The sequence below is a fragment of the Natrix helvetica genome (genome assembly GCF_964273705.1).
Source record: "Natrix helvetica genome assembly, chromosome: 5".
NCBI lineage: Eukaryota > Metazoa > Chordata > Lepidosauria > Squamata > Natricidae > Natrix > Natrix helvetica.
The window spans coordinates 54,926,955-54,949,768 of NC_138551.1; the positions used below are offsets into that span (position 1 = coordinate 54,926,955).

Sequence of the window (22,814 nt, forward strand, 5' to 3'; positions counted from 1 at the left end):
GAGGTGCTAAGAGGCAAGAAGTGGCGGCAGGGGGTGCTAAGAGGCAAGGGAGATGGCAGAGGAGTGCTGGAGGTGGCCCCCCACAGGGCGCAATTCTGCCTGGGGCTAACCACTGTGTTAAGGCATCGAGATGCATCTCTTAAATCTGGGTGGTGTGGGGGGTGGGAGGGATCTTCTTTGGCTCAAACGAACTGCATCCGGTGTTAGGTCACCTGAAGAGATGGACTTGTTTGAAGCTGATTGACAGTTCGGATGCAAAATCAGGTTCAGCGAGTAAGGGGCGGAACTGGCAACCCGACACCTGATCGTCCGCACCTCCAGGAAGGCTTTCCCATCAGTGCTTTTGCCTGTGGTGGGACTTGCCACCTCCTTCCATCATTGGGACATCCTTCAGCTGAAGTATAAAAGCAGCTCTCGGGATCTGCCGGTCTCTGCTTGCGACGGGAGGCAGAGCTGAGCACGTCTGACAGTGCCAGCGGAGAAATTGGAAGCCACGCTGGGCTACTGGGATATCTGAAGGGTAAATAATCCACGTAGAGGAGAGGTCTTCAAACTTGGCCACTTGTAGACCTGTGGACTTCAACTGCCAGAATTCTGGGAGTCGAAGTCCACAAGTCTTCAAGTTGCCAAGTTTGGGGACCCCTGGCGTAGAGGGAGGCGGGGTGGCCATTGAAAAGTGTCCCCGTCTCGGTGTCTCGCTCCTGCAACAGTACAACTGAGACCAAGAGGCTGCAGGCGGGTGGACAAAGCCACGCAGCGTTTTCTCAATGTTTCGGCCATCGCTAGAAAATGAAGCAGAGAGAACTCCTGAGGCAAGGGGCGTGTTGCAGAGGGCTGAGCTGAAGGCTAGGGCACATGCCCCCTTTGGGTTCATTCCACAACCACAAGGGGGGGTTGGGACCATTTTGGTGTACAGGTAGTTCTCGACTTACAGCCATTTGTTGAGTGGTTGTTAATAGTTACAAGGGCACTGGAGGGAAAAAAGGGATTTATGATTGTTTTTCACACAATGGTTGCAGCATCCCCATGGTTACGTGATCAAAACTTTGGACACTCGGAAACTGGCATGTAAAACAACTCGACAAGTTGCCACTTACTTAACAACTGCAGTGAGTCACTTAACCACTGGGGCAAGAAAGGTCGCAAGATAAAGGTAAAAGTTCCTCTAACACAAGCGTGCTAGTCATTTCCGACTCTGCTCATCTCCGTTTCAAAGCCAAAGAGCCAGCACTGTCTGAACACGTCTCCGCGGTCATGTGGCTGGCATGACTCAATGGTGAAGGCACATGGAACGCTGTTACCTTCCCACCAAAGGTGCTCCCTATTTTTCTACTTGCACTTTTACTTGCTTTCGAACTTCTAGGTTGGCAGAAGCTGAGACAAATAATGGGAGCTCACTTCATTACACGGCACTAGGGATTCGAACCGCTGACCTTCTGAAACGACAATCTCAGCATCTTAGCCATTGAGCCACCGTGTCCTCTAGAAAGGTCGTAAAATGGGGCAAAATTCATTTCACAACTGTCTTGCTTAGCAATGGAGATTTGGGGCTCAGTTGTGGTCATAAGTTGAGGACTACCAGTAGTGATTAAACTTTAATCAGGATCTTCTTTTGATGGAAATTCCAGATTGGGTGATAAATCCATTTTCAGATAATGAGGAAGATGGGGTAGTGAAGGAACAACTCATAGAGCTGCAAAATGATATTGAGCTGAAGCCAAAGTTTAAGAAATCGTACCAAGGGTTTTGGTTACAAAAAGAAATTTCTGATCGCTATCCTGCACTATGGACAGTGGTTAAGAAGCTCCTTGTTTCATTTTCAACATCATATTTGGTGGAACGTGGCTTCAGTGTGGTCATCCAACTTCTCTCCAAGCAAAGAAATCGACTCCAGATTACTGAAGGTGGTGATTTAAAACTCCTGCTAAGTGACTTAAAACCAGACATTGGGAAACTGGTATCACTTCATCAAGCCCATCCATCACATTAAGAATGTACTGAACAGTGAAGTAGTTACTAAATTTTACTGAGTATTACTAAGTTACTAATTACTAAGGTTCTTGATAAATGACTATCAGACTTTGAAAACCTGGTATAACTGGATCATGTAAAACAATTTTGTTGAATTAACATTAACTAAAAAGGTTTTTAAATTGGATTTTGAATAAATGTTCAATTAATTGTTACAATTTTGAATTTTATTGTTACTATCTTCCTTCCATCGTGCAAACCCCCCAGTCACATGACCCCCTCAGCCATGCCCACCAAGCCACGCCCACAGAACTGGTAGTAAAAAAATTGAATTCCACCACTGGGTCGGAGGCACTGAGGATCAGTTTGTAGCACCAAGGGGGAGGTGGACTGAAAAAGTTTGAAAACCACTGCTATAGATGGAGTAATTTTGTGGCTTAATGCCAGATTATATGGAATGTAACTTTTAAATGGTTCAGATTCAAAAATTAGCATTAGAATTTTAAGAATACAATTGCATTCTACTAAATCTAGAACAGCTGGTTTTTTTAAAAAAAAATGTTAATTTGCTTTCCTCCTAAATTTGGCCTTATTTGAACATTCAGTTTGATAAATTCCTAATTAAGATAATGAGAGCAAGTTCTGAATGTGCTTCTGTGATGCATCTATGATGAATCATCAAGCCACCAGCTATGCCCGTGGTTGCATACCACTCTTAGATCCCCATGCCAGTTGGCAGAGCAAGACCCTCATGAAGTGATGGGGCAAGCCTCATCTCTGGGGGCAGGATGTTCCATATGATGGGGGCAATAGCAAAGAAAGCTCTCTTCCTAGACCCACAAGTTGAAATTCTTTAATCAACTGGGTTTGTAACATACCTTTCCTGCTTGACTGGGTGACACTGGTTGATGTAATTGGGACAAAATGATTCTTCAGAGAGTCTGGTCCCATGCTATGAAGGACATTAAAGGTGGTAATCAACACTTTGATCTAGAAGCAAAGTGCACCCAATGCAACATACATAACAGAAGTGTTACATGTCCAAACTTTGCAGCATTTAAAATTGCTCATGCAGACACATTCTACAGCAGCTGCAGCTCACAGATACTCTTCAAGGTAGTCCTATGTAGACTCCATTGCAGTAATCCATTCAAGACATGACCCAGACATGAGCAACTGAAAAATGGGCTTCCCAAGCCAGGAAAGGGTACAACTGATGAAGCATACAATGTTGAACAAAAGTCTTCCTAGCCACAAATACCATCTGGTCCTCCTCCTATAAACCAAGAAGGCCCCAGATTACACATCAGGCCTATCTGTGGCAATGCAACCCCATCCAAGACCAAAGACAGTAAACTCCCAGGTAAAGTATTTTCAAGGTATTGATTACCATCTTTAAAGCGCTCCATGGCATAGGACCTAGGTATCTGCAGGATCGCATCCTACCACACACGTCCCTGCGACCTATCCGCTCACACAGAGAGGGGCTCCTCCTGGTGCCGTCTGCTAGGCAATGCCAGCGGGCGACACCTAGGAGTAGATCCTTCTCTGTGATGGGCCCAACCCTCTGGAATGACCTCCCCCCAGACATTCGAACTACCACCGACCTCCGTTCCTTCCGGCAAAAGTTAAAGACTCACTTATTTCAATCAGCTGGCCTGGCACTTTCTTAGTTTTACCTCCCGGGGATTTATTCATTTTAATTGGGTTTGGGGTTTTAATAAGCTTTTAATGTACTATATTTATTATTCTATATACAGTCTTGCAACCTCCTCCACCTACGTATTTAATTATTTAACTGTTTTATGTATGTATTTTATAACGCATTTTAGTGACTGTACACCGCCCCGAGTCCCTTTCGGGAGAAGCGGCGGTCTATAAATACGAATAATAAATAAAAATAAATAAATAAATAAAGAATTCCCCTACTCATAGACACTTGTCTTACCACGGTTCAACTGAAACCTGTTAAACTGGGTTTTTCCCCCCACTATTGCCTCTAAGACGCACTTATATTTTCTCCCATCCCTCTAAATATTGCTGATCTCTCACCAACTACAGTAAGGGATTATGGAAACTATAGTCAAACCATATGAAAATCCCAGTTTGCTTATTCATTGTCCACAGTTGAAACCAGAGAGAAGAGGCTTAATTTGTGCTCTGATTTTTCATGGATATATTATATTTTCAATATTGTGGCTGAGTCCTAAAATAAAGAAACTAATTTGCTTGTGAGTAGAGTTCAGAACTGCTCATTTATGTATTTAAAGTCTGGCAGCCAACCTCTTTTGTGTGGCAGGTTCTAGATAACCAAATCTTTAGTTTGGATTTTAAGGAGAATTCTCAGAATTCTCAGTCACAGTAAAAGTGTATCTGTTCTTCTAATCCATCCTCATGTTGGCTGTACCTTACACTGCCTTAAGAAAATTCTAACCAGTTCATAACACTTCAGAAACTTGGATGCTCAGAACCTTGAAGCTTAGTCCAGATGCAACCTGAACTGAAGCTACCACATCCATTTATTCACAATTTCCCTCAAGCTGTTCACTCCTAACCTTCAATGTCACAAAAGCACTTTCCTACTTGGGAGAAGCCATAGTAAACATATTTTTTTTAAAAGGAAACCTACTTTAAATAACAAACTGCATATATGTGTAGGCACAGCAACAACCATTAACGCAATTTCCTTTCTTGTCTTTTCCATAATTTGGCTAATTTCTGGTTTGGGTGCTGTTGAGGCAAGTTATAACATTTATCTAACATGCAGCTCACATATTTCATGATTTTGCTGAAGCAAAGTGTTTTCATTGGTGTCTAAAACAATAGTCAGAAGTTATAACTGAATTTATCTAGGAGGAGGAAGAGGACGAGAAGAAGGAATTAGCAGCATTAAAATTAAATGGAGAGGGTCCTTGTTTGACGAATATCTTATTGTAAGTACTGTAATGGAGTTCCTAAGCTTAATTATTCTTTTGTACATAACCGTACAAATATTAGACATGTTCTTAGAAAAGACTTCTCTTTTTTCTCTCTCCTCTGTCTCTCTCTTTCTCTCTTTCCCTCCCCCCAGTATCTAAAGAATTATGAAGCTCTTAAAAGCAAAGTGTATATTTTCAAAATTATATTTTGCACACCCACATTTACAGACATACATACACATATATACATATACATACATGCACACGCACGTGAAATAACAGACCACTTGATTAAAATTCTCATGATTCACTGAATTACTGCTGTGTGAGAGGAACAACTTCAAATACAAATACTATTAAGCTAGTTTTTTGTATATTCATTATAATCCTTTTAATTTTAACTGCTCAAGAGATCTACTATAAGTCTTGAAAATGCTGCTGGTATTATTTGACATCTACAGAGCTGCAGAAGATTAGTTATCCCTAAGAAGACAATAATATTTCGCTGAGCATATTCTATTTTGGAACAGCCAGATGTGACTTAAAACATTCATTAAAACAGATACCAGAGCATTAGCAACAGCCACACATCTAATGCATATATGTTTTACAGCAATTACAGAAAAAAGGAAAAGAAAGTATACCTATCTGTAATATCTTAACAAAGCCTAAGACCAATTTCAGCAAACAATATTCTTAATACAGTTGGTCTTTCATCTATATAGCAGTGAAAATTCATGGAAGAACCATAATTTACAAAATGGTGATGAGGATCCCCTGATGATAATATCACATTTTGCATTTCAGAAGCTAAATGCTGTACTTATATATGGTTGCAATTTTGATCTCCTGCCTACTTCAACATTGATACGAGATGTAAACTTTGAAGTACAAGGTTCCAAGATGTGAAAAACTTTCTAGATCAGTAATAGCAGCTTGAATGGCAAACATCATTTGCAATAATATGGGTTGAATAAGTCTTTGTCCTCACTCCACTCCTAAAAACATATAGACTACTGAATTCTGTATCATTTGCTCTCTAATGTCATATTGGATCCCTTCATACCTCTTAATGCCCATTTAGATATAATCTGGAAAGTTACATAGAACATTCCTTTGAAAGTTACAATTCAATAGCAAGTGAAAAAAATACTTTTCTTTTCTGTGGTAATTCTAAAGAGTTGGAATAAATTTTCTGGTGCACAAAGAATGAAATAGTGTAACAATAGAGTGATACAGAATAAGCAGGATGTGGTACTATATAACAGGTTAAGTAGAAGGCATAGAATTGATCTAATTAGACCAAATTAGGCACATTTAGGTATGCCTAATACCAGATAATGGAAGCCATTACTTCCAGTTACACAAAAAATAGATGTAAATGCAGTAATCATGATGGATAGAGGATCTCTCTACAGACCCATGTTTTGTTTCCAAAGCAGAAATACGCCTAAACTTTTTTTAAAGAACATACAGTAGAAGGAAAATGTGCTTTACTTTACATTATGTACAAATACAGTTTATAGGGAATGCATTGTAAAACTATTTTCAAATATTCTGAATGGAAAAAGTTCCATTTCATACATAAGACAAGATCTTTTTAGGTGTAAAGGAAATCAAACTCGTGAGCACTTTTTCATAATGGTTCAATAATTTCTTTAACATATCAAAGAAAGGAAATGTCACAGCTATTACAAAGAATATGCATTTATGCCCGTTGGTAGTTAACCCTTTGTTAAATTAAGGTCAGCCCAGTGACTTGATATATGATATAGTATTAACTTAAATAGCAACTGGCCTTCAATCCTGACAGAAATAAAAGCAAGCTTAACAGTTGTTCCAGTATCCATTATTTGCATTCCTCTAAAGCATACGAAATCAGCAATGCCGAAGTATATTCAAGAAGTTTTTTCTTTCTTTCTTTCACCATTAGGTAGCATGCAATGAATCATAAATATTGCCCAATCTATAAAAAGCTACTGAATAACTAGACTGTGATAATGAGACACTAAATATATCAGATTTTGCAATATATAAAAAACTTCTGAGTTAATTATTGGGGAGGGGGAGAAGAGGGGCACAACTTTCATCTAAATTAGACTTGCATAAATTATCCATTATTAGGGCTACCTTCCCTTTTATGAATTTAAGCAACATGCAAGTTTTCACAGTTCCTGCTGAACTGGTAAGTCAGGAAGATCGTACATGAATGCTGTAAGATTGTAAGAAAAACATGTCTATCACATCTTCAATATATCATTTCTTAAGGGCAAGCATGTAAGTCTCTTGTCAGATAGTTAAATACAACACTGGAATCAAGCACTCAAGTTGTCAACTGAAAAGGTGTTAAGACATACAATTTTTTAAAAGAAATTTCAGACTGCTCAATTAACCTACAGCTGTATTTTAAGTTTTCTCTTCTATAACTTCTTAAAAACACTGAACATTTAATCATGTTTAGGGAGTTGAGTATGTTAGATTTATTTGTGCATTCTTGAGGTAAATAATCAAGATGCAGAGACAATTAGATATCACTAAACATGAACAGAATATTATAATTTATAGTCATCTGGACTTTTGCAGTCTTGATTTACCAGCCCTATTAAATCCCCTTTTTAAAAACCAACTTTAGTCGGATTATTTCCCATTTAATATGCACACAGTGGCAGTCTCTTGCTCTATGGTAGGTTTGCCACAGGAATGTTCTGTAAGTTCTCAAAGGACAAAGCTCCATTCTTCAGAAAAGCACACCCACTGATCTATTGTGTTCCATTAAAATTAATTAAATCCTGAGCTCTGTTGCTATTATTCCAAGCTACTGAAAGAATATTCTTTAAGGCTTTAGTGAATTGGGAAATGTATGTCATTTCTGCTAACTTTGATTGTAAGGATGACCTCAGTGTTTCTGCCTACTTTATTATAACTATGTGGCATGAAGTTTCTATATGAAAGGAATTTTAATAATTAACTAGTATTGCTTTCAATTTCTATGAATCCATGAACACAATTATATAAATATATCTTTTTGTCTTGCAAAGTGCTGCATTCTTCTTCTTCTTCTTCTTCTTCTTCTTCTTCTTCTTCTTCTTCTTCTTCTTCTTCTTCTTCTTCTTCTTCTTTTCTTCTCTCTCTCTCTCTCTCTCAGCTTTAATTTTATTAAACATTTTGATTACAATATAAAAAATAGTGCAAACTAAACTTAAAGAAAAAGAAAAAAACAAGAAATAAATAAAAAGTGCAGGAAAAATGGCATAAAGAAAAAGAAAAGAAACAGTATAATTTAAAAAAGACTGTATAAAGAAGCAAATTCCAACTTTTTTCACAAGAACTACTCAAATTTAGGAAATTTTCACCCGCTCTAAGGTTCATAATTAGATAGCTCTTTATCCTCTATTCCATTCCTTATGTAAAAACAAATAAATAAAACATCAACTTTTCTATCCTGATGTAATCAAAAAGTTAGGAAGGATTATCAGATCTGAGTGGGAGAAATCTTATTTCAACCTTGATAAAATAAACCAATTTATATTTTGTTTACTTCTAAAAAATCTTTAATTCAATCAAGTATTACCATAGCATGAGTTTTTTGTTCAATTCTTCTATATCCCATCACACAGATTCCTTCAAAGATTTATCAACCCTCTTTTCGAGATCTATTATTTATTTCTTGTATGTCATAAGAAGGAATGCCATAAGAAACTTTTTGTTTCTAAAGTTTCTAATATTTTAAGATGGCTAATAGCCAATTTTTCAAAATGATTAGAAGTGAGGCTTGCAAATTTAGTGTCATTAGTTGCAAGAAAGATTGCTGATTTCTTTGACTCTTGGTATTTAAACCCATGGAAAACTGTTGTCCTGTGGTTTCTTCATAAGGAAGAGCTACCTAGAATAGATGTGGGCAATCTCCCATTGCCTCCTTATTCAGAGAAGTTCTGAGGACGTTTCACTATTTTTGCTGTGGCTGTCAGCTATTTTCACAGAGACATCTTCAATTTGCCATACCCCCTCCAGAAGTCCTCAAACCGCTGCATTCTGATGTTTAAAGGGCTTTACTGAATTAAGAGGATCTCTGTAACATCTATATAAATATAAATGATAGATTTTTATTTTGTCCTGTTTTTGAATTGCATTTACACTTGAAGAGAAGTTACTTAGAAAAACTAGCTCATTTACTCTTGTGAGCTGAGATATAACAAACTTCTAGTTCTAACTACAATCAGGACAATTATCCCCCCCCCCCTTTTTTTATCTTAGCAAGTACTTAATACCTGCAATATACTTAATCATCAATGTATAACTTACTTTCCTGATACCTCAACTAAACTCAGAATGGAGGGGAGAGAGAGATTGAAAGCTATAAAACTTGCTCAAGAAAGCAATCCCCTTGTGATTCCAGAGACTGTTCTCACTTCTCCTGCAGCAGATTGGGGAAGAACTCCTGGCTCTGGAAGCATATTTGGGGACAATTTCTTAATGAACTTTCTTAAATATTTATTGCTGTTCTGAGATCTCCCTTGGTATTCTTATTCATTGGTATCCATCCTGCAAATTCTAATTTAAGTGTCAATGCACAAATTAGGGCAACACATTTCTTCCTAGGAAACTTTATATTTCCAATGTTATAATCATAGGATTTAAATAATAGTTTCAAATATATTTATAAGTATCATGTTAGGTGAAAATTAGGCCTCCATCAGATTTATATATCACAGGACATGCTTATGGCTGGACTTCTATGATTATGTTTTTATATAAGTCCAAGTAAACTATGATGTGATATTGGGTTATGCTTGACTTCATAGTGATATGTTGTGTATCAGTGCAAAGAAATACTTGACAACTATTCTGATTTTGCTATATGCTACAGTAGAAAACATGTCTTGCAAAAATTCATTTTTCAACAAAGAAGAAAAACACTTTCTCTGTAATCATAGGGAGAATGGAATACAATGCATCCAACACACATCTGATAATGAAGGTTTCCTGGTACATTTGTTGTGCTTTCATGTCATGGACTTATATGGGTGAGTAGTTGGGTGACTTACCATAGTTCTGTCCATGCATTATATGCCCTGAGACAATTACATAAACAGACCTAAACAGATACCAGAAACTGCTTGTCTGTTGCCATGCTTTTTCGGTTTAACATCTCTAAGTTTGTTAATATGTTTTTGAGAAGAGTAATATAATTGAAACACAAGAATTTAATTTTTAATTATTCTAAAGCACTACATACTGCTCCAGTTGAAACTGCTATTTTCTTCTTAATCTATGTCTTTAGAAACTGAGAACTATCACGGGTAGTGGGGAAAGGGCAGAAGGAAATAAAGTTACAAATTAAAATTTAGGTGTCACAAATGTCTTCTATATTGCAATGTATTGTTTCCCACTAGAAGAACACTTCCACCTTACATCGGTAAATATCCTTGGGCCCTGGTTACTTTTTAAATATATGAAGAGTAAAGCACTTAGACAGGAATTACATCATTAAATTAAAACTCTAGCACATTAACTATACTTTACTTCCTATCTTGCTAAGTAATACTCTTTTCTAATGTCTTGAATTTTGTGTTTTTTTTAAAAAAAAAATCCTACCATTTAGGATGACATTTTATGTGCTATTACTTGGGACTTAGCTTCAGCTGAAATTAGTAGAACCAACTATGGAGGAAATGCATGTAAAATTGAACTGTACAAAATACTAAAAACAAAAAAAATCTTTTGTATTCTTTCCTACTTTTTTATCCAATGCTAAAATAAATATGGTGCATTATTGTGCTATTATCTTTCTTAAGTGTCTGTTATGCATCCATATGCATCCTCAGACAATATGGGGAAACAGCTACATAAAGCCATCAAGAGGCTTTCAAAGTGACAATGAAGTGATGATGACTGTTACATTAAGAACACTTCAGAATGGATAGCATAGCTACCATCAGTGCTCACTACCATCCTGGCACTAGCAGAAATAAGCACCCTTTATGCTGCAGAAAAACAAAAACATTTCTTTAAAAAGCAGTTGTCTTAGAACAGAACATAATTAAATGAAACTGGGAAAAAAACCCCACAAGGGATGAATTCCAAAACTGGTTCATAGAAGGATATTCTAAAATTAAGTCTTTTAAAATCCAAATCTCCAAAATCATTTAACTGAGCCATGCAAGATGGTGGTTACTATATTAGGCCAAACAGGGAAGACCCAAATTCCAATCTATTCAGAGATGGTTTTGGGTTAGACATTCTATATCATTTACCAGAAAAAGGAATGAAAGAAATGTTTTAAAACATTAAAAAGTCATCACATTTTCAACTAACATAGCTATCAGAGCTAAAACTCTCTGCGTAGCAGAAGAAATGTAAAAATAAGAGAGCTCTTTGAGCTGTGGTGGTACATTGGTTAGAATGAAGTACTGCAGCTACTTCTGCTACCTTCAGTTTGGCAGTTCAATTCTCACCGGCTCAAGGTCGACTCAGTCTTCCATCCTTCTGAGGTCAGTAAAATGAGGACCCAGATTGTTGGAAGGCAAAATGATGACTCTGTAAACTGCTTAGAAAGAGCTGTAACGTGAAGTGGTATATAAGTCTAAGCACTGCTATTGCTATCACAATATTAGATCTATAATGTTATATATCTAAATCAAGAACTTTTTAAAAACGGTTGCATGGCTTTAAAATTTCATATTAACAATGTGGCAGAAATGCCACAGAGAAACAAATCTCTGGGTATGGTTTTGCTTCTGAAAATCCATTCAGCAGGGAAAAAATGAGTTCTAGAGAATCTGTCCTCGCCAATATTTTAGAGGACAGGTTCTCATTTTGGGATGCTTCAAAAGATATTCAAGGTCTAAAGGCAGAAGGACATTCAGAAAGGAGTAAGAGGCATTTAATATATTTCTCATAACTTTAGACTGAATAGCTTCACAGTTCAATAGATGAGGGAAAAGACAAAGCTGGATACCAAACAATAAGTAGCTCTGTTCTCATGGTGTCCTATGAATCTTGATAATTTCATCACAATGATAAATGCACCATTGCACCATTGCATAACAGGATCTTCCTTGTGTGCATGCCAGGATCCCAATGCAAGTATAAAAGAGGCATAGATAATATCTAAGGACTGATAAGATGCATATGTGTGTCTGTGTTTGTTAGAATAAAAACAAATATTCCAGTTAGTATGGAAAATTAAAGCAGAGGGAAATAGTTCCTATTTCTCGATATGATAATAAACCTTGATTCTTATTTTCTGCATTAGCATTTAACATTATAAAACATAGTTAAATTAGATCTTACATACTTATAAAATTCGGTTTGGTATGCCTGTTTTTAAAACATTAATTCTTCTTCTTTTTTAAAAAAAATTGAATTCCTTTCAGTACTGAAATACAGATTTAATCCTCCAAATGGAAGTGTCAATATTTTATACTATGCAATTGGCATTTGGATTGCAATAGTTCAAATGCATGCCTGTTCAAATATCAAAGCCTACTCAAATGGGATGTCTGACAAATGAAGATCCGAGAAGTCAAATAAAGCAAAAGTCATGAATGTGTTCCAAATCAAAATAAGGGAGTAAGTAAAGCAAGGCACTTTCGGTATTTGGAGGCATCTCCTTTAAAGAGCATGACCTTTATATTTCTGTCATTAGGTGACTAACCCTGCAAGCATAGCTGAACAGAGCATTGCTTCAAATGTGAGACATGCGAGTTTCTAAAAATGAAAAATAAATCTTAGATATTTTAACACTTGAACTATTGTGAAAAGAAAATCAGGTCCTGCAAAACAACCACAACACATTCCATTCTCTAGTTATCAACACATGCTAGGTTGAAAAATAATTGGGGTAAAAAGTAGCAATGGTAAAAATCAAATAAACCACATTGCCATGCATTCTCTAGTTTTTCCCTTGTTTCTGATTTTTTTTTAATGTTAGGTGAAAAAAGTGCACAATTAAGAAACCTACGTTAAAAATAGACTGCGAAGCAAATTATATGGTGTCCTTAGTAATATAGAATCAAAAATAAAAACTGGGAAAAATAATAGTTTAGCTGCTAAAGGGTCACAGTTCCAATTATTATTCATCCTATGAAAGAATATGAAACTGATTTTAATTGGAGCCAAAGAGTAAAGGTCAGTTTGCCAAGAACAATGGGAATCTCTGGTAATAACTGAATAGATCGCCTGATAGGAATATCAGGAAGGTTCTTGAAATCGGAACATAAAAATAGACTTTATACTAAGAAATTAATCTCAGTAACAGGACAACATGCCATTTTGATTGCCTTAAACCCTACATTCATTAGGAAAAATAAATAAAAACTTCAAAAAAATAAATGTGTTAAAATTAATGTTTTAAAAAAAACATGTTTAAAAGTAAACTTTTGACCATGTGTGTCTCTTTTCAAGACCACATCAACAATGTCACTTCTTGTTATTTCTGTATTTTAAATCTGCAGCCCAGAAAGTACATTATTTTTCAAAGAAACTTTGTTTCGTTCCCCCTCCAACCCTCCCCTTTCCTTAATTCAAGTAGTATTCATGCCAAAGCCAGAAAATCATCCTGACTTTTCTCAGAGGAGAACAGCTGTTTCATTCTCTTTTTTTATGCCCTTTCATCATGAAAGGTTGGTATCAATTGTATCCCTTTATTTATTTATTTATTGTGAAGGCCTTACCTTTGACAGAATGAGAGGTAATCCTGAGGCTGAAAAACAGACTGTACCTCTTCAGAATAATCTTCCATGTAACAAAAGTATCTTGTAGTTGGGAGGATAAACTGTTCCAGAGACAGGCTGCACAGTCTTTCTAAATCTAAAGCAATGCTTCAAAGCACATGGGAACACATACAAAACACCTCTTTTCTCATCTGAAAAGCAACTCATCATTTTTGCGTGCTCAGTTGTTTAAAAACTGTTCATAGATTTATATTGATGTATGTGCATGCACAGCCATAGGAACATCTGCATGAGCAGATCAACATTTGGAAAATGATGTGTGTGATCTCAATACTGAAACCCTAATCCTTTTGTGTCGTCAGCACACAGACACCACCATCTTGAAGATTCTGATATCCCCCACCTGCAATCTATCTATCATCCACCCACCCACCCATCTATCCATCTATTAATCTATCTATCTACACACACACACACCTACCTAATAAGGAGAGAGGCCCTCTTTGAGGGAGATGGGTGGTTTAGAAATATGAATAATAAACAAACAAATAAATAAATAAATCAAATTAGGAAAGAGGAAAATGTTGCTATTGTGTACCAAATGCAAAACGTACGGTAAATACATCAACCTTCCTTATAAATCAAAGGTTGATAAACAACTCCTGACACTACAACATTGTGCAGCTCCTCCTTCATTGATTTTCTTTCACCTTGCTATACACATTCCTAAATGACATAGAACTGTTGCAGAGTGAAGTCCCCATGTAAATGTATACCATTCACTTATTTTAATATTTTTCTGTCTTGTTTGCTATTAAAATCAGATCTTCTTCCATGGCTTTTAGTTGTAATTAAAAAAAAATCTTGGTTTTTGAAATAAATGTATAAACATTGTTTTTGTACTTTGTACTAATTTTATGTCTGTTTTTTTGCTTTGATGAAAAGAAAAAAAATACAATATTTTAAAGTTACAGAAGAACACATATTAACAGTTATCACCAATTATTTTCTAATGAACGTTTAATGTTGTAGACATAATTGTTGCAGACAGCCCTATACATCTATAGTCCCTATTGCATTCTCGTCCTTTCTATTTTTCCCAACTCCCTTCCATATTAATTAATTGATTGATTGATTGATTGATTGATTGATTGATTGATTTTATGTAGTCTTTCAAGTTCCTATGCTGCCAAAGATCCTTTTTTGCAGAAATCTCCTTCTGGTGCTGGACTCTGGGAAAAATTTCCGCATTAAATTAATAAAAGAGATGTGTGTGTGTGTATGTGTATATACACACACACACACACACATACACACACACATATATATATACATACATACATACATACACACACACACACACACACACACTCTTTAAATCTATGCTGTATTTATTAAAGTTAAGCTTTGCCCTTCACACTTGTCTTTGCTTTCATGTAAAGTAGGAACTGGAGATCAAATAACAAAGGATAGTTCACTTAATGAATTTGCTTTGAAAATTAAATCTACATTAATGTTTTTTAGCTGATACTATCTTGGAAAAATGTAAGAAACAGCTCTATCCCATGGATATTTGCAACTTTATTTTATAAACAGGTCACTTGTAAATGTTTCCTGCATCACTCAACATTACTTTTTTTATTACTTTCAGTTATTACAACATTTTTTTTTTGGTTGCTTGTTTCTATTATCAACTCCGTATGTTCCTTTATACACATCTTTTTTTCCTACTGTCTATTAAACCAAATATTCCATCTCCTTGAATTGTCCAACAGTTGATCCATGTTGATGATATCCACCAATATTTCCTTAGGCAAGGAAGAGGCATCTGTCCCATAGTCTCTGCTTGCCTCACTAGATTCAGCAAGGACAGCATGATCTTGATCCATTCAATTAAACAACAATACATTGTTGGACTTCCCACTCTGTGACAGTTTTGCTTGTGGAACAGCATTCCTCTGGAGATCTGGATGACCCTAACCCTCCTATCTTTTTGTAAGGTATTAACAATCTAGCTATTTTCCCAGGGATTGGGATCACCTTTGCTCATTCATTTGGTCTCCTTACAAGTTGGTATTGTGATTTGCAACCTTAGCATTATGATTTGGTTTGTTAAATTGTTACTTTAACCTTGTGCGCTTTTGTGATAGAGACAGAGATATAAATTGTTTAAATACATATTTAATAAAGGTTTACTATATGTAATCTATGCTCCAAACAAAAGTCTAAGACATTAAAGACTCAGTATGACCATATGCATAGCAGATACATCAAATTTTTGTGAATGAATAAAAAAAAATATTTCTTCTACTTTTTAAAGAAAATAACCATTAATTCTTACAACAGAAGAATAGCCACTAACATCTTGTCTTGAAAATTTAAAGAGTTTATAATCCTATATTATACAATACTAAACACATATTATTAATCATAGCTTATGTGTATAAAAAGGGAAAGACTGAAGGCATCTACCACCCTTTTATTTTAGAGAGATGCACTGCACAGCACAGCAATTAATAATGAAAGGTTTGAAAGATATAAAAGCAACAATTAATGCAGGCAGGACAAGAGAAAACAAGACCTAAGCCTACAAGAAATAATCAATATCTAATGAGAAGACACTATGCTATTAATAGTATGAACGTGCTGGCAGATACTATCAAGTTGAGTTTTATTAATTAACTGAAAATGTAAAGATACAATGCCATTGAGAAGTACAAGGAACAAATGTACTAGTTCTTTAGAAACAACACGCTGTAGAATTTATGAGCATACAAGTTAGCCAGTAGCTTGTTGGGTGAATCTTTTTTTTCCCCTTTCAAACAAATTTAACTTTGATTCTTGATTGCTTTAGAATTTTACTTGTCCCAAACAATCTTAAAAGAAAATTGCTGGGAGAAAGTGGCAAGAAGATGACAAGTAACAAGGAGAAAACAGAACTATTTAAGTCATGTTTTGCATCTGTCTTTACACAAAGGGATAAAACAGTCCAACCTATCAAAAACAGCACCACAAAAGCACCACAAAAATCAGATTAAGAACACAAGTTGAAATAGGGAAGAAAATGATAAGTGAGCACCTGTCTACCCTAGATGAGTTCAAATTGGCAGGACTGGATGGATTACACCCCAGGGTTCTGAAGGAACTGGTAGACAAGATCTCAGAACCACTGAACTATATCTTTCAGAGATCCTGGAGCACCGAGGAACTACCAGAGGACTGGAAAACAGCTGATGTGGTTCCCATCTTCAAAAAAGGGGAAAAAAAACAGATCCAGGAAACTACAGACCTATCAGCCTGATCTCAATACTAGGAAAGATTCTGGAAAAGATAATCAGGCAACGAATTAGCAAACACCTAGAAGCAAACAAAGTAATAGCGAAAAGCCAACATGGGTTTGTCAAAAACAGATCATGCCAGACTAATTTTATTGCATTCTTTGATAATGTGACAAAATTAGTGGACCAGAGGAATTACGTCGATATAGTTTACTTGGACTTCAGTAAGGCATTTGATAAGGTAGACCATAACCTACTGCTAGATAAAGTAGAAGACTGTGGGTTGGACAGCATCACCACCAGATGGATTCGTAACTGGCTGACCAACCGCACACAATGTGTAGTCCTCAATGGAACTGCATCTTCATGGAGGGAAGTATGCAGTGGAGTACCCCAAGGCTCTGTTTTGGGCCCAGTACTCTTCAACATCTTCATCAACGATTTGGATGAGGGAATAAATTGGGAACTCATCAAATTTGCAGATGACACCAAGCTGGCAGGAATAGCCAACACTCCAGAAGATAGGCTAAAGATACAGAAGGATCTTGACAAACTTGAACATTGGGTGCTATCTAATAAAATGAAATTCAATGGTGAAAAGAGGATGTTTCTACATTTAGGCAACAAAAACGAAATGTACAGGTACAGTATAGGTGGTACCTTGCTCAACAGTAGTAACTGTGAAAGGGATCTTGGAGTCCTAGTGGACAACCATTTAAACATGAGCCAGCAGTGTGCAGCAGCTGCCAAAAAAGCCAACACAGTTCTAGGCTGCATAAACAGGGGGACAGAATCAAGATTACGTGAAGTGTTAATACCAATTTATAATGCCTTGGTAAGGCCACACTTGGAATACTGCATTCAGTTTTGGTCACCACGATGTAGAAAAGATGTGGAGACTCTAGAAAGAGTGCAGAGAAGAGCAACAAAGATGATTAGGGGACTGGAGACTAAAACATATGAAGAACGGTTGCAGGAACTGGGTATGTCTAGTTTAATAGAAAGAAGGACTAGGGGAGACATGATAGCAGTGTTCCAATATCTCAGGGGTTGCCAGAAAGAAGAGGGAGTCAAACTATTCTCCAAGGCACCTGAGGGTAGAACAAGAAGCAATGGGTGGAAACTAATCAAGGAGAGAAGCAACTTAAAACTGAGGAGAAATTTCCTGACAGTTAGAACCATTAATCAGTGGAACAGCTTGCCCCCAGAAGTTGTGAATGCCCCAACACTGGAAGTCTTTAAGAAGATGTTGGATAGCCATTTGTCTGAAACGGTATAGAGTTTCCTGCCTAGGCAGGGGGTTGGACTAGAAGACCTCCAAGGTCCCTTCCAACTCTGCTATTGTATTGTATTGTATTGTATTGTATTGTATTGTACTAAAAGCACTCAGAAGTGTAATTTTTATATAGCTTTATACAGAAAAAAAATCAGAGCATTAAAAGAAAATATTTTAAACAACTTACTGGAAAATCCTTTATATGTACTTTGAAAGCCACATTCCATTTAATCACTAGTAATTGCAGGCTTAGTTGCTTTGAAATAAGAACATACAAACATTTTTTTTTAATTTGCTTATATTTCCTATTTTTAAACTGCCAATTTCCCTCAGCTCCCTTATCTTTCAATCTAAAAACTTATTTCTGGATATTAATATATTTTTCTCATCCCCTTCTATTGACACAGAATCTTATAACAACATTACAATAAACAATAGGTTTATTAGACACTGGGGGGAATCTGTTCATGAAACTTGTTGACAAAAAAATATGCAGCAAAAATTCTTTTGTAAACTTGACATATAGAGCTTTCTGTCCCTCCTGCAATCTTTTTTTCCACTATCATCAATTGCATCACCATGCTGCACTATAACTCAGTGACATGGATTTGCCTGTAAGCATGCTTTTGTAATTGTAGTATCTCTAAAATTTATATCTTGGGTATTATTACATTATTTTTATTATTATATATTGATCCAAAAGTAAAAGTAATTTACTCAAATAAATCCCAGGAGGGACTGATAGCAGCTTAAATAGCACATAATATTTTCTTTCATATGTCTCACAGAATCTTCTGGGAATAGCAGAATTATTTTTTGAATGATCATTATGTTGAAACAGGAAAAAAAACTTATTTTAAAAAAATAAAATAAGAAGGAAAAATGAAAATAGGACAAGATTAAAAAGAAAATTCACATTCGTGATAAATAGTTTTACAATTATCCATGCAGGCTCTTAGATACAATATATTAAAGACTGCTGGGGAAATAAACACTTTAATGATTCAATCAGAAAATTATAGAACTGGCAATGATTGAACAGATTGGATTTTTTTTCTAGCTCATTTATACTTACTAAAGTGTGCTACACTAAAACACTCACAATTTATTAATGTTCACCAACCTTCTGTAATCTGGTATATTTATACAGCTACAGTTTTAACTAACAAGCTGATGGATAAAATATGAAGGAATAATCAGAGATTATGAATAAGGAATAATCAGAGATTATGAATAAGGAATAATCAGAGATTATTATAATTCATTATTTTTCAGTGCACTACATAGGTACAATGAGGTTGGCTGAGCTCCCTCAGTGCACACACACACACACCCAACACAATACAACTCAACTCACAGTGAAGACAGGAAATCCCTAACCCAGTGCTTCTCAATTATTTTCTGTCATGCCCCCCCTAGGAAGAAGAAAACATTTCGCGCCCCCCCCCCCCGCGCGACTGTAAATAGTATCATTTGTCTATAAAATTGTTATAAGTACACCTCTGCATAACATAGCACACCGGTCTTTCCTCGTCTCCCACCATAGTCACATGCTTTCTTTCCTCTTTCTCTCTTACTTGTCTATCCTTCCTTCCACCCTCCCTTCCTCCTTCCCTTCCTTCCTGCCTCCCTTCCAGTTCCCTCCTTCCTCTTTCCCCCTGCCTGCCTGCCTTCTTTCCCTCCTGCTTATCTATGCTTCCTTCCTTCCTTGCACCTCCCTCCCTTCTGCCTGCCTGCCTTCTTTCCTCTTTCCCTATCCTCCTATCCTTCCTTTCTCCCTCCCTCCTTCCCTGCCTCCCTTCCAGTTCCCTCCTTCCTCTTTCCTCCTGCCTGCCTGCCTTCTTTCCCTCCTGCTTATCTATGCTTCCTTCCTTCCTTGCACCTCCCTCCCTTCTGCCTGCCTGCCTTCTTTCCTCTTTCCCTATCCTCCTATCCTTCCTTTCTCCCTCCCTCCTTCCCTGCCTCCCTTCCAGTTCCCTCCTTCCTCTTTCCTCCTGCCTGCCTGCCTTCTTTCCCTCCTGCTTATCTATGCTTCCTTCCTTCCTTGCACCTCCCTCCCTTCTGCCTGCCTGCCTTCTTTCCTCTTTCCCTATCCTCCTATCCTTCCTTTCTCCCTCCCTCCTTCCCTGCCTCCCTTCCAGTTCCCTCCTTCCTCTTTCCTCCTGCCTGCCTGCCTTCTTTCCCTCCTGCTTATCTATGCTTCCTTCCTTCCTTGCACCTCCCTCCCTTCTGCCTGCCTGCCTTCTTTCCTCTTTCCCTATCCTCCTATCCTTCCTTTCTCCCTCCCTCCTTCCCTGCCTCCCTTCCAGTTCCCTCCTTCCTCTTTCCTCCTGCCTGCCTGCCTTCTTTCCCTCCTGCTTATCTATGCTTCCTTCCTTCCTTGCACCTCCCTCCCTTCTGCCTGCCTGCCTTCTTTCCTCTTTCCCTATCCTCCTATCCTTCCTTTCTCCCTCCCTCCTTCCCTGCCTCCCTTCCAGTTCCATTCTTCCCTCCTTCCTTCTGCCTCCTTCCTGCCTGCTTGCCTTCTTTTCTCTTTCCCTCCGGCGTGTCTGCTTTTCTTTCCTTCCTTCCACCTCCCTTCTGCCCTTCTTCCCTCCCTCCCTGCCAGCAGCTCCTCCAGCATCCCAGCTGGAAGCAGCAGCACAACAGTCGCCGTTACCAGGGGCGAAGGGGTGGCGGTGGCAAGATCAGGCGACCGCCGCCCCTTTGTCCCTTCCCCAACAGCGGCTGTTGCGGTGGAGCTTCCAGACGGAATGCTGGCGGTGGAGCTGCTAGCGGGGAGGCGAGCTACGCGGTGGCGAAGACAGGCGGTCCCATGCTTCCCTCCCTCCCAACCCCGCCCGAGCAGGCTTCTTGCACAGCTCCAGCCCGCGGCTCCAATGAAAATCCACAGTCCGAAGTGCTGCCACTTCCAGGTGGCATATATTATGCCTCGCCCATGCCTTCGCCGCCGTTGCACCCAGATGGAAAGGGAGCCTTCACGCCCCCCTTTACGGAGCCTCGCGCCCCCCCAGGGGGGCGCGCCCCACTATTTGAGAACCGCTGCCCTAACCCAATAAATCATATTAACAAACCCCCAGTACTATTGCGCCAGTGTGAACATGTTACACGTTGTGCCAGCCCTGCACATCCATCATACTATGCAGTTATGATGTTATTTTGCATTCAGGAGTCTGACGCACACGGACAGAAAATGTTCTTCAGCCTGTTTGAGCGGCTGGCTATATTTCTATATATCTCTTTCCCAATGGTAGGAGGGTAAAGAAGTGCCATCCATGGTGTGAATCGTTCCTGAGGATTTTCCTCACTCTTCTAAGGCAGCGAGCCTAGCGATCTCATCTAGTGGTATCAGGGTACAGCCCTTAATGCTTTGTGCTGTGCTCACCACCCTCTGTAATGTTTTTCTATCTGTGGCTGTCAAACCAGCATGCCACACCGTGATGCAATAAGTGAGGACACTTTCTATTGTGGACTGGTAAAAGAAGGTCATCAGTTGTTGTTCCACCCTGTTTTTGTGCAAGAACCTAAGGAAATTGAGTCTCTGTTGGACCTTCCTGGCCACCTGGGTTGTATTATTTCTTGCCAGGGACATTTACCCATCCCAGACTGAGTGGATATACTCCAGTTGCCATTTATTAAAAATGGGACCTAGAAATAGGGCTTTTGAAGTGGCACGTGTTAGATTCGGGCAACGAGAGAACAGACTCCGGACACGTAGTGACTTAACAGCTCTTTATTAGTAGTAGTAGTGATCCAGCTTGCTCTGTGGTCTGAGGGTTCCCCTTTTATGGGGATCGGGTACGCCTCTCGACCAATCAGAGTGATACCTGTTTCCCGCCGTAGCGGCGGACCAGAGAGGAGACTTGCCGCGATATATGTTAATATCTAACAGCACGTATCTTATGAAATGGAATGGAGTGGAGTGGAATGGAGTAGAGTGGAGTTCTATTGAGAAACAGATAGCCCCTAATTTTCTTGCCTTCTGGAAGGCTGTTAAGACATGGTTCTGTCATCAGGAGTTGGACCAAGGTTGGAGATGCACCCAGCATATTTGTTCTTTTTTTTTTTTTTACGAACATTTATTTATTTGTGTAACAGACATATACAGGTTGTCTTATTAGGAGTAACATTTTCTCCCTCCCCTCCCCCTCCCCCCACCCACCCCCCCATTTCCCCACCCTAACCCTCCCTAACCCAACCCCTGACTTCCCAGATAGAGACAGAAGCACAGTTACCAGCAAATCTGAAAAACAAATATCCTAATAGTAATATGCATATATCAGAATAAGAACAAGATAATACAAAAAAAGCAAAAAAGGGGAAAAACCATCATAACCTCCTCTCCAAAACCATTACTACATATTTATGAAACATTTCTCAACCAAATCCCATAGACACTTCCTTTGAACCGTACCTTAATTTTACAAAATCAATCCAGGGATACCAATCTATAATACACTTATCGTAAGAATGATCTTTTAGATATACAGAAATTTTATCCATTTCGGCAAGATTTGCTACCTTAAGTATCCATTCTTCTATAGAGCATAATTCTGCTTTCTTCCAATATTGTGCTACCAGCAGTCTAGCTGCTGTAATCATATACAATATTAATTTAGTTTCAGCAACAGTGCAGTCAGGTACTATGCCCAATAGAAAAAATTGGGGAGCAAATTTAATTTTTCTTTTAAGAATC

General features: G+C 38.0%; 1 protein-coding gene across 1 annotated transcript in view; it reads right to left on the reverse strand.

Moving 5' to 3' along the window:
- Positions 1 to 22,814, reverse strand: part of SORCS1 (sortilin related VPS10 domain containing receptor 1) — a 454,044-nt gene that overhangs the window by 204,414 nt on the left and 226,816 nt on the right.